Source organism: Gorilla gorilla, chromosome 5 (genome assembly GCF_029281585.2).
Source record: "Gorilla gorilla gorilla isolate KB3781 chromosome 5, NHGRI_mGorGor1-v2.1_pri, whole genome shotgun sequence".
NCBI classification, from domain to species: domain Eukaryota; kingdom Metazoa; phylum Chordata; class Mammalia; order Primates; family Hominidae; genus Gorilla; species Gorilla gorilla.
The window spans coordinates 44,362,108-44,374,160 of NC_073229.2; the positions used below are offsets into that span (position 1 = coordinate 44,362,108).

Here is a 12,053-nt window from a genome sequence, read left to right on the forward strand (position 1 = left end):
CCTCCTTTCCTGGAATGTGCCTTTTTCTGTCCCGGAATACCCTAAACTTGACATTTTGGCAGTGTGAGTTTTTCCCTTTTTGACTTTCTCCTTGTTCCCTTTCCTCTTCCTTCTTTGCAGAGAATGAGTAGCCACTGCACCTTGCCCTGGGCCATCAGTGAGAAGATCTGCTCTTAGTAGAGCCCTGCTTTCCCGCTGAAGGCCCTGAAATCCCCTGTGTTCCAGGCCACCCACTAAGGATCAATAAAGCTCCCCTGATGTGGGGGAATTAGCTCAAGTGGTAGAGCGCTTGCTTAGCATGCAAGAGGTAGTGGGATCGATGCCCACATTCTCCAAACTTTATTATTTAGACCCTGGGTCTCCAAACACGCAGGTCTCCAAACCCAAGTCAGAGAACAGGATGCTGCTTTGGTTCAAGATGTAGGAGCAGCAACAATACAGGGCTGGTGACGGCTCCCTCCTGGCATTCAGTATAGTGTAGATCTACCGTGTAATAAATTTTCTGCTTCTTTGAGGAGCTGTGAAACCAAGGGACATAAACAATTGTTCTTTTCTCCCTGTTTCTGCCTGTAGCTTGAATGTGAGGCAACTGTGAAAAGTGCAGGGCAGAGCCACCTGGGTAAATACAGCCCTGGCTTTCTGGTGAGAGGACTGAAACCAGGATGTGTCAAGTAACTAGAATGTGCCTGGACAGATACTGTAGAAAGCAAACCCATAAAGTTGTTCATGAGCTTGTGGACGCACCTGCCAGCTGTGAATAAGTGGCTCTAATCCCAAACAACTTACCTACAAAGAGCCTGAGGACTGAACTGAACAATGGTCCACTTTCCAGTCCTCACTGACCACTGGTTGCACACACTCCAGAGATCTCTCAACCGCAGTGTCAAGGCTTTCAAATAGAGTTATCTGTGAAACAACAACACATGGAAGTCTGGTTGGTACTTGGAGCTTAAATACAAGGCAATTGTGTGCCTGCAAAAACAAAAATATCAATATTGTCCTTAAGATTTCAACAAGACACAGTGTCTCATCACATAATCCAAAGAAGTCCAGGTTACAAGCCCCAAAATATTCAGCATTATGAAAAACCAGGGAGATCTTAATTCACATGTCAAAGAGAATCCTTGAATAACAATATTGAGAGGACACATATGTCAAAATCATCTGACACATACATTAAAGCAGTTATTATAACAATGCTCCTAGAATTACGGGATAGCATTCATGAAGTGAATGGAAAGTTGGAAAGTCTCACCAAATATTTGGAATATGTAAACACCAATTTAAACTTAAGAATTAAAAAAAGTATTAAGCAAAACTATTAGGGGAAATAAAAAGCTTAATTGGATGATCTCAATAGCAGTATGCAGAAGACTAAGGAAAAAGTCAATGAACTTGAAAACGGAAGAAGAATACCTACAGAATCTGACCTATAGAAAGAAAGGAGGATTTTATTGTCCCTGAACAGAGGCTCAGGGACAAATAAAAAATAACAAATCTAACATTCACATTATTGTAATCTGGAAACATTCACATTATTGTAAGAGGACAAAGAGGTCTTTGTGGGATAAAACTGTGAAGAATTAATGGCTGAAAATATATCAAATTTCTCAAAAGATATAAACCAGATTTTTAAAGTTCAGTAAATGTCAAGCAGGATAAACCAAAAGAAACCCATTGCAAGACATATCATAATCAAACTGTGGAAAATTAAGAAAACACAAAACAATTTTGAAAGCAGCCAAAGGGAAATGAAAGATAAAACACCAAATGAATGATTGTAGATTTCTCATCGGGAACCCAGGAGCCAGAAAAAAATGTCATAACATTCAGTAAGTACCAAAGGAAAAATACATTATCAACCCAGAATGGTATGTGGAGCAAAAGTATCTTCCAGACATAGAGGCAAATAAATACATTCTCAGTGGAAGGTAAATAAATACATTTTCGGTCCTAGCAAAACTGCTGGAAAAGAATTAGCAAAGATTTGAGATAAGAAAAGTGATACCAGAAGGAAATTTAGAACATCATCAATGAAGGAACAAAAGCAGAAATAGAAAATGTCTGGGTAGACATTACAGACTATTATTCTTCTCTTGAGTTCCTTAAGGTATGTGTGATGGTTGAAAGCAAAAATTGTCACTTTATCTGATGCAGTTGTCATTGTATCTAGATGTACTACATACATAAGATAAAAGGGTAAATGTAATGGGACTAACTCTTGATGAAGTTTCTATATTCGACTTGAATGGTAAAATATTGATTCTAAGTATACTGTGAAAAGTTATATATGTATATGGTAATCCCTAGACCACTTACCAACCAGATTGAAATAAACCAAAACAAGATAGACAGACGAACATAGAAGAATTAAAACAAAGGGAAAAAAGGTTAATAAATTATTAAATAGTAGATCTATCTAAAAACTTATCTATAATAACATTATATGTAAATTAAATGTATTAAGTAAAAACTAGAGATTATCAGAATGTGTTAAAAATAAATATGCTGACTAAAGAAAGCCACCTGCAATACACTTATAAGTAAGAATAAAAGTTATAGAGCAGATTGAAAGAAAAGAGTGGGAAAAGATACCTCATGCAAGCATTAATCAAAGACAGCTGTGGTGTATATATATAAAATTAGACAAAGTAGATTTGAAAGCAGAGAAACTTTTCAGGAATAATGAGGCCTCCTAAATAATTATGATTGTGAATTTTTCAGGAGAATATTGTCCCAAATGTATATGAGGACACAGAGCTTCAAAACTCATAAACAAAATTGGATACGCCAAGTAAAAATAGAAAAATCCAGTTATAGTTGCAGTCATTAACACCCCTCTCTCAGTAATTGGAAGATTTAGTAGAACACAAATCAACAGACATACTGGAGAATTGAACCATGCCATCCAGTAATGGACCTATCAATTTCATAATGCAAAATAAAAATTCAGGTAGAAAGCAAAGACAAAAATTAAAAGAAAAGCAAGATCATGTTATAATCAGAAAATTAAGAGTAGTCCAGCATATAGAACGGTGCTATTATTGAAAGAGTTTGAAATAGTGACTTAGTTATTTTGAAACATTTTTGAAGGCGTTATTTAGCTGGAAATGACAGAAAGACTGAAAATGGTGAATCTGGAGGTAGATCTTCTCTTGTCCATATTTATCTTGTCTTCGTTTGAGGTCTGGGGTGTCTGTACTTCCTCTGAATTACCTGATCTTACTACACTGTCTGGCACAGAGCATCTCCCCAGTGAATATGTACTAAATGAGTAGAAAGTAATTGATAGATTCAAAAGAGTTGTGCAAGAATAATGTTCATTATTTGGCTAATCACTGAATGTGGTGTTTGAAGGAAGACAATGAATCAAAGTTGACTTGAAAGGTAAGCCCAAGGCCAGACGTGGTGGCTCATTTCTGTAATCCCAGCACTTTGGGAGGCCGAGATCAGTGGATCCCTTGACACCAGGAGTTTGAGACCAGCCTAGGCAACACAGTGAAAACCTGTCTCTACAAAAAATACAAAAATTAGCCGGGTGTGGTGGTATGCATCTGTAGTTCCAGCTACTCAGGAGGCTGAGGTGGGAGGATCGCTTGAACTCAGGAGGTGGAGGTTGCAGTGAACAGAGAACGCAACGGTACCTGGACAACAAAGTGAGAACCTGTCATAAAATAAAATAGTTAAACCCAGGCCAGGAGGGGTGGCTCATGCCTGTAATCCCAGCACTTTGGAAGGCCAAGGTAGGCTGATCACGTGACGTCAGGAGGTTGAGACCAGCCTGGCCAACATGGTGAAACCCCGTCTCTACTAAAAATACAAAAATTAGCCAAGCGTGTTGGCAGGCACCTGTAGTCCCAGCTACTCTGGAGGCTGAGACAGGAGAATTACTAGAACCCGGGAGGCAGAGGTTGCAGTGAGCCAAGATCTTACCATTGCACTGCAGCCTGGGCGACAGAGTGACACTCTGTCGAAAAAAAAAAAAGTTAAGCCCAAAAAGTAAGTAAGGAAGAGGTTTGGAATTAGATATTTGTTGTATGAATGAATGGGCTAAAGTGCAAAAGAACGGGCAGAATAACTGAGCTGGTACAGAGGGAAAAAATCACATTTAAAATCTAAAAATATCTGCTTCTTAGTTCAGGCTTTCCCACTTAGCAGCTTTGGCACCTTAGAAAGAACGCTTAACTTACCTGAGCTTCTATTACTTCTAAAAAGTGCATAAAGCGCAGACTAAGACATAGTTTTTTTGGCAAAATTCAGTCAGACTACATCAAGTAAACTCCCTAAGTCTCCTAGTATAATTCATGGCACAACAAATTGGGGAAAAAACAGGGAGGATATGATTATACGTTCAGTTTATGTTTTTTGTTGAGTGAATGTCTGCAGTCCTATAGATGCAAGTGTAGATACACAGTAAGAGTAGTATGAATGGGAGACACCTTGGAAGGCTATTTCTTCCTTCATTCATTCAGTCGGTCACTCAGTGAACTATCATGAATTGAGCACCGCCTCTGTTTCTTATCAACAAAGGAGACTGCGGAAAAGAAGAGTGACTAAGATCTCTGAAGAAGGGAAAAGCTAGATGACTGGGCCACAAGAGGAAAAAAAGCAGCACGACAGTTACAATTGTTTCTGGTCCCACTTTTACAAACACACACACACACACACACACACACACAAAATCATTTAATCATTTTTAAGTATTTAATCATTTTTTAAAAATCTGTGATGCTTTACCTGGGCAGGTCTAGGCAGGTCCTCCTTTGCTGGGACGTGCCCTTTTCTGTCCCGGAATACTCTAAACTTGACATTTTGGCAGCGTGAAGTTTTCCCGTTGTGACTTTCTCCTTGTTCCCTTTTCTCCTCCTTCTTTGCAGAGAATGAGTAGCCACTGCTGTTTGTCCTGGCCCATCAATGAGAAGATCTGCTCTTAGAGCCCTGCTTTCCTGCTGAAGGCCCTGAAATCACCTGTGTTCCAGGCCACCCGCTAACAATAAATAATGCTCCCCTGATGTGGGGGAATTAGCTCAAGTGGTAGAGCACTTGCTTAGCATGCAAGAGGTAGTGGGATCGATGCCCACATTCTCCAAGCTTTATTATTTAGACATCGTGTCTCCAAACACTCAGGTCTCCAAACCCAAGTTAGTGTCTGAGAGCAGGATGCTGCTTTGGTTCAAGACGTAGGAGCAGCAATAATAGAGGGCTGGTGATGGCTCCCTCTTGGCATTCAGTATAGTGTAGATCTACCATGTAATTAATTCTCTGTTTCTTTGAGGAGCTGTGAAGCCAAGGGACATATACAACTGCTCTTTTCTACCTGCAGCTTTGTCTTTTCTACCCCCGTTTCTACCCGCAGCTTTGTCCTAAATGTGAGACAATTATGAAAAGTGCAGGGCAGAGCCACTTGGGTAAATACAGCCCCGGCTTTCTGCTCAGGGGACAGAGTTTGAGGCACTGCAGAGGAACCAGCCAAAGTATGAGACCCATATGTTGAGAGTGACAGAGTGTAAAGTTCAAAAAAATCAAAATATTTAAAGATTTATCATGGGTCTTGATGACATGATGGAATCTCTCTACTCTCTGGACTTATTATGTGTGGTAACAAATGTACTTTTTAAAAGCCAGTTGAGTGTTTTTAATGTTGTGGAGCTATTGCTAAGAGTTTCCTGAGTTTTTTCTAGTAATGTAGAGATCTTTGTGCTAAATATTTCATAAAGAAGTTTGGTGGGTTTTGTGTTCTAAATCCTAATCACTGGTATTAACTCAAACTAGCCATATAAAAGGTATGAAAAATGTCTGTCTGGCGTGCACTTGGTTCACTGAGCTTTTGCTTTCCTGTCAGCAAATTAGACATTCTCCTCACTTAGGAGGCCAACTTCTCAGCCACTGGCTCCAGCCTAGCCCTATGGTCTGTCAGTGGCTTTAGATTTAATTGGCACATGCCCAGCCCCAACTCTCTCCTGCCTTAAGGATATAAGAGCCATTGTGAGCCGCAAAGTTATTATATCCAAGAACCCAGAAAACCACTTTTGTATATAGCAGTCCGCTGTTTTTTCATTTAAACATATGGGTTGGAATAGCGTAGGATCATACACCTGTGAGCCTACCTGTTTTACAAGTTAAAACTTTTTCCTGATTCTTGCAAGCATTTTTTTCTCACTCAACCCTACATGCATGTGTGCAGAATTTTAAGGTAAAATTAGTTTTTGTAGACACTGAATGTGCTGCCCTCAAGGACTATTACAATGGAGTAGGGAAGACAGTTGAGCAAACAGCTGTTTACAATTCTGATAAAAGTCACAATTGAGATGAATACTCTGTACACTAAAAGTACAGAAAGGAACACTACTCTTGAGAATGAGTAGCCTGGTAGGATTTGCCAGTGTTTCTGTTATTTCATTTGTTCATACCGGTCCCTGACACCTGGTTTCCTTTTCAAGCAACAAAATCCTAAAATCTCCATCATCTGCTGCTTTCACGTTCCTCACCACTGAGGTCAAGGACCCAAGGCTGGCAGGAAATTGAACTAATGACACTTCAAGAAGACCATGAATCTTTTCATTTTTTTCAGCTGGAAAGCTGAGAGCAGACAAATGGCAGGGAGGCCAAGTGCTATCAACCACATTTAGAAATTTTATTTAATCTGCACATCTTTATTTGGTAGAAAGTTTTACAAATAAAATTTAACACAAAACAATTTTTTTGAAAAACCATGTTGACTTAAGCAGAGCCAATGATGCAAAGCATAATGTATCAGAAGATTCCTGATGCTAGCTTGAAGTCGCCCCCTCTTTGTGTTCTGGAAAGATGGGGTGTTGTTTATCATCCACATACCAAAAGGTAAACAGAAAGCAATATTTCCGAAACCTTTTCTTTATAAGGAGATCTTCATAAAACTTGCATTATTACTCTTGTTGGATCATAACACACCTGAGAAAGATTGGGTGGAGGAAGGTGAAGAAGGCTGGAAAAGATTTACAAGGGAATAAATCAAGAATCTGGTACAAATTGACTAATGGTATCTTCTGCATCAGCCCATTTCGAGTGAAAAGTCCCCCGTTTTAGAACTTTTGGCTCTTTGTTTTAATGCTCCCTCCTGAGAATTAACAAAAATTTTGATTACTCTGGGCACGCTACCTGATTAGCCCTGCTCCGCAAGGAGCAGTTATATATATATATATAATCACACACACACACACACACACACACACACACACACACACACACACACACACACACACACACATTTTTCAGGGAATCCTGCCTAATTTCTTCCGAAGTTCAGCTGTCTCAGTTCACACCAAACAAGTTACACGATTTCATAACGGATAGAGGACAGAAGCTTAAGGAGGGAGGGCCGAATGCACCGGGAACCCAAGTCAAGTGTAGGAAATCATCACCAGCGAGGCGAAGCAGGTCGTGGGAGACGAGACCTTCACTCAGGAACGGGGACGATGTGAATCGTGTTTCTATCGAGTGGCCGGGGCACCGGGTTGGGATCAGCCAGGAGGAGGTAGCCGCACAAGGCTTAGCTGGGTCTCCCGCGCAGACATCTGGACAGCGACCCAGCGCCGCGCAGGCGCTCACGGCCCGGCTCCAGGGCTGCGGGTGGCGAGTCCCTGCCTGCCCGGCGCTCGTCCTCGGGGAAGGACGGACGCCTCGCGACGGCCGCGGACGCACCAGCTCAAGTGGTTCCTTGGAATCTCCCCATGTAATTCCACATGAGACTAAATTTTTAAAGCGCCTCATACTCGTGACCCATGGGTCAATGCCATCTAGCAACCATTCAGTGGCTGAATCCTCAGACAGGCACTCAGCATCCCCAGAGCCTAGGGGCATGCCATATGCCCCCACATAAAGATTTGTTGAATGAATGAAGGTGTCTAACTCCATTGTCTTGCCCTATTAAAGATGTATACTTTCTCTGCCTAGACCATTATGGTAATACCCTGACCTTCCTCATGATCTTTGCACTCAATTCTCAACTCTGTGCCCTATTGGAATGGTACTGAAATGCAAATTCAGTTACAGTCTCTCCTAAATTCATTTACCAGCAAACTTTGCTTACAGTGCTTAAACATTTTATCCTGACATTCAAAGCCCTTCATAAAAAGCTGGCCTCTCTCGCAGCTTTACTCCTGGAATTCAATCCTATGCACACTCTCAGAAAACGAAATCATTGTTAATTCACCTTCAAAACCTGTTGTTTTATTCTTCTGAGACTTTGCAAATACCTTTGAGCAAGGCATCTGGATAGCTCCTCATTTTTAAGTGTAACTGTGGATACCACCTTGAGTGGAGATGGAAAGAAAAGGGAAGCTGAAGGATAATGGATTGTAAAAATTCATGCTTTCTCATTCTTGTCTGGTTTGATAATCAGTGCCTAGAAAGGAGTCAAAGAAGGTTTTCTTTATATATCTTCTAAATAACACAAAACCTAGCTCCGCATTAAAGCCTTAGAATTAGTTTCTGGGATTAATTAAAAAAGCAGTAGACTTCAGACTGTCATATTCAGATTCCCACAGATGTTGCAGCCACAATGCAGAATACTAACCACTATAGGATCATGACAGGCCACTGGGAAAAGCTGATGACTTCTATTTATTACAAATTTGTCATGCCAGTTGCCTTTTCATCAAACCAGTAAGAGCTCAAAAGGGCATACTTTATGATTACAAAGTAGAAATAACTTTGCAAAATCTTCATGGGTAGACGAATCTTGCTTATTTTCACCTGTGGCTAATTATCTTGCTCATTCCAGAAAACCAGAAAGGCTCACAGCTTGCCATCTTATCTTGGTTTAAGAATTCTTTTTGAACTTACCCTGTGAAAGAAAACACACAGAAGAAAGCTTTCCCTCTGCATGTCACTGATTTCTGAACAGGAAAATACAAGAAAAGTATTATCATAACTGTAGACACTGGGTATAAACTGGGGGATCTAGATTGTCAGCTTTTCAAGAAGCTTATATTCTAGGGGAGAGATAGAAAATAAAACAATAATTTAATATGTTTCCCAATTTATTAAAAATTTTATTTAAAAGATGGAGAGAGAGACAGGACATTGATTCAGCTGGAGAGATCAAAGAAGGGCTCTCTGAGACAGTGACATTTGAGTTGTGGCCTCAGTGTTGAAAATGAGTCCACTGTTCTGGGTCTGGAGCAAAAGTGGCGGAGTTCAGAGGCTGACAGCTGGGGTCTGGGCCTCTGCGGGCAGCCAGAAGACGAGCCAATAGAGTACCCCACTTACCAGACTGACAGCAGAGCCAAATATGAAAATGTTCTTTTTTCTCAAGCCTCGAGACTGCACACCAAAGTCCCAAGCGATCAAGGAAACTCCATTTCCAGTTCCTTGGTGTCTCTAAGGCATAGGCTCAAAGTGAAGCAGACTTTTCCTGAGGTGAAATGCAGAGACAGTCCCACTGCTCAGCTCAGTGTGGATCATGACCTTCCTGCCCTTCCCTTCTAGCTCACCCTCACCAGATTCTGAGGACTGATGAGGAAGGAATTGCTTTACAGCATTTTCTGCTGAGCATTTATTGCATAATTAGGTCAATCTCCAGCTCACTGTGCACTTACAGAAAAATAATCTACCAGGTTTCATGTGTGACCTTGAAAAATGTCCTCATTTCTTCTGTTTGTAATTTAGTAGGTTATCCAGAGGAATTTTCCCTGGATGTTATTACATTACACAGTAGACAGAGTACTGCAAAGGTGAGGCCCAAGGCAGATGGAAATAACCACAGTTAACTGCCTGCTGCCGCATACACCCTATTCCTGATCTGCCTGTGAGACTTTTTTCTAAGGATTTAGTTTATGCCAAATGTTTCATTCCCTGACTCTGGCTTTCTCTCTGTCTGTCATCTCCAGTGTCAGATATCAGCCTTTCTTATTTTTGAGGCTAAATCTCCACATAAATCTCAGTCTCAATTAGCAAAAAGCTCTTCCCATCACCACTAAAATAACCTTATTTTGGGCCCAGAGTATGGGGAATGGATGTCTGCTCCAACCCTCTGTAATGCAGCCTGCATTCTCTTGGTTTTCTTTACCTTTTACAGTCCTTTACTTGGAGTGTTAGTGAAATAATTGCCAAGCCCAACCTGTACATGCCCAATGAAGAAATAACCAAAAACCCGAACATCCATTACCATCTACATTTGAACCTCTGAATAAGTGGAATAGTTCTTCTATTTATCAGACATTAATTCAGAATCTCTTTTGTGTCTGCCACCCAGGTTCAAAACTCCCAATTGCCCTTGACTTCTCCTCCCTCAAATCTTTATACTTAGGGTTTTTATAGATATTGTAGAGCCTTCTTATACAACCTCTCCAGAATATTCTTTTCTCATTTGTCTGTTCCTTCATCCATTCTACAACATTTATTTAGAGTGTATTTTGAATTAGGTGCTGATGATGAAGAAAGACTCATGCTGTTGACCTCAGGACCTGACAGAATAAATGAGGATGAACCTGGATCCTTAATTTTTTTAATAATTTATTTTGCTTTCTCTCCAATTCCAACCTCTTTAAAATTCACAACTAAAATCCTCTTCCTAAAATGTTACTTCGATTACATAAGCCATCCGCCTGGAGTTAATCCTCTCCTCAATATATCTGCAAATGTCTAGGCTTTCCCAACACTATTTCCATCAATACGCATTTTACAAACATACACACACTCACCCACCAATTAAATAGGTATGTCCCACATACACACTAAAAGATTTCTATACCATCACTGTTCTTTCTGTCCTGTGTGCCATCTTCATCTTCATTTCTCAGCTATATCTATTTTTATTTCTTCTCTTTAATATGGCCTTGCCCCTTGCCACCTTTCTGTAATACATTTCTGATTTTTTGCTATTCACTTATATGGTATGGTTATGTGACTACATATGAAATACATAAACAGGGGTTGAAATTTAAGTTGTTATAAGTTTAAAATAGCCGGTTATAATTATATAATTATAAAATGTTTTAGGTAAACCTCACGATAACCATGAGACAAAAACCTATAGTAAATCCACAAAAGATAAAGAGAAACAAATAACAGCATACTACCACAGAAAATAATTGAATCACCAATCAAAACAGCAAGAGATGAAGAAAGGAACAAAAAACCCTAAAAACCAACCAGAAAATACTTAACAAAATGTCGATACTACGTCCTTAACTGCCAATAATTGCTGTCATGTAAATGGATTAAATTCTTCAATATAAAGATATAGAATGGCTAACTGGATTTTTAAAAATATATCCGAAAAAAGACCCAACTATATGCTGCCTACAAGAAATTCACCTCACCTTTAAGGACACACAGATTGAAAGTGAAGAGATGGGAAAAGACATTCTGTGCAAATGGAAACGAAAAGAGAGCAGATATACTTATATCAGATAAAGTAGACTTAAAGTCAAAAATTGTGAAAAGAGAGAAAGGGGTCTTTATATTATGATAAAAAGGTCGATTCATCAACAGGATATAACAATTATCAATTTATATGCACCCAACATTGGAGCACCTAAATATAGAAAGCAAATATTCATAGATTTAAGAAAGAGATAGACTGCAATAGAATAATATGAGGGGACTTCAGTCCCCCACTTTCAACTATGAACAGATCATCCAGAGACAAAATCAATAGAAAATATTGGACTTGATATATACATTAGACTAAATGGACCTAACATTCATATACAGAATATTCCACCCAACAACAGTAGAATGTCACTTCTATTTAACATGGTGCTGGAAGTCCTAGCCAGAATACACATTCTGGTCAGGTGCACAAGAAACACTCTCCAGGACAGGCCATATATAAGGCCACAACATGAGTCTTAACAAATTTGAGAAGACTGAAATCATATCAAGTATCCTTTCTGGCCACAATGGCATGAAACAAGAAATCAACAACAGGAGGAATTTTTGAAAATTCACAACTATGTGGAAATTAAACAACATGCTCCTGAACAACCAATGGGTCAAAGAAGAAATCATAAGGGAAATTGAAAAATTACTTTGGGACAAATGAAAATGGAAATACAATATACCAAAAC

General features: G+C 39.6%; 2 non-coding genes across 2 annotated transcripts; both read left to right on the forward strand.

The window, feature by feature from the left end:
- Positions 1 to 262: 262 nt before the first annotated feature.
- TRNAA-AGC (transfer RNA alanine (anticodon AGC)) lies at positions 263 to 335 on the forward strand. Its single transcript has one exon. It is a non-coding gene; the product is annotated as a tRNA-Ala (tRNA).
- Positions 336 to 5,016: 4,681 nt separating this feature from the next.
- On the forward strand, positions 5,017 to 5,089 carry TRNAA-AGC (transfer RNA alanine (anticodon AGC)). The gene has a single exon. It is a non-coding gene; the product is annotated as a tRNA-Ala (tRNA).
- Positions 5,090 to 12,053: the final 6,964 nt, after the last annotated feature.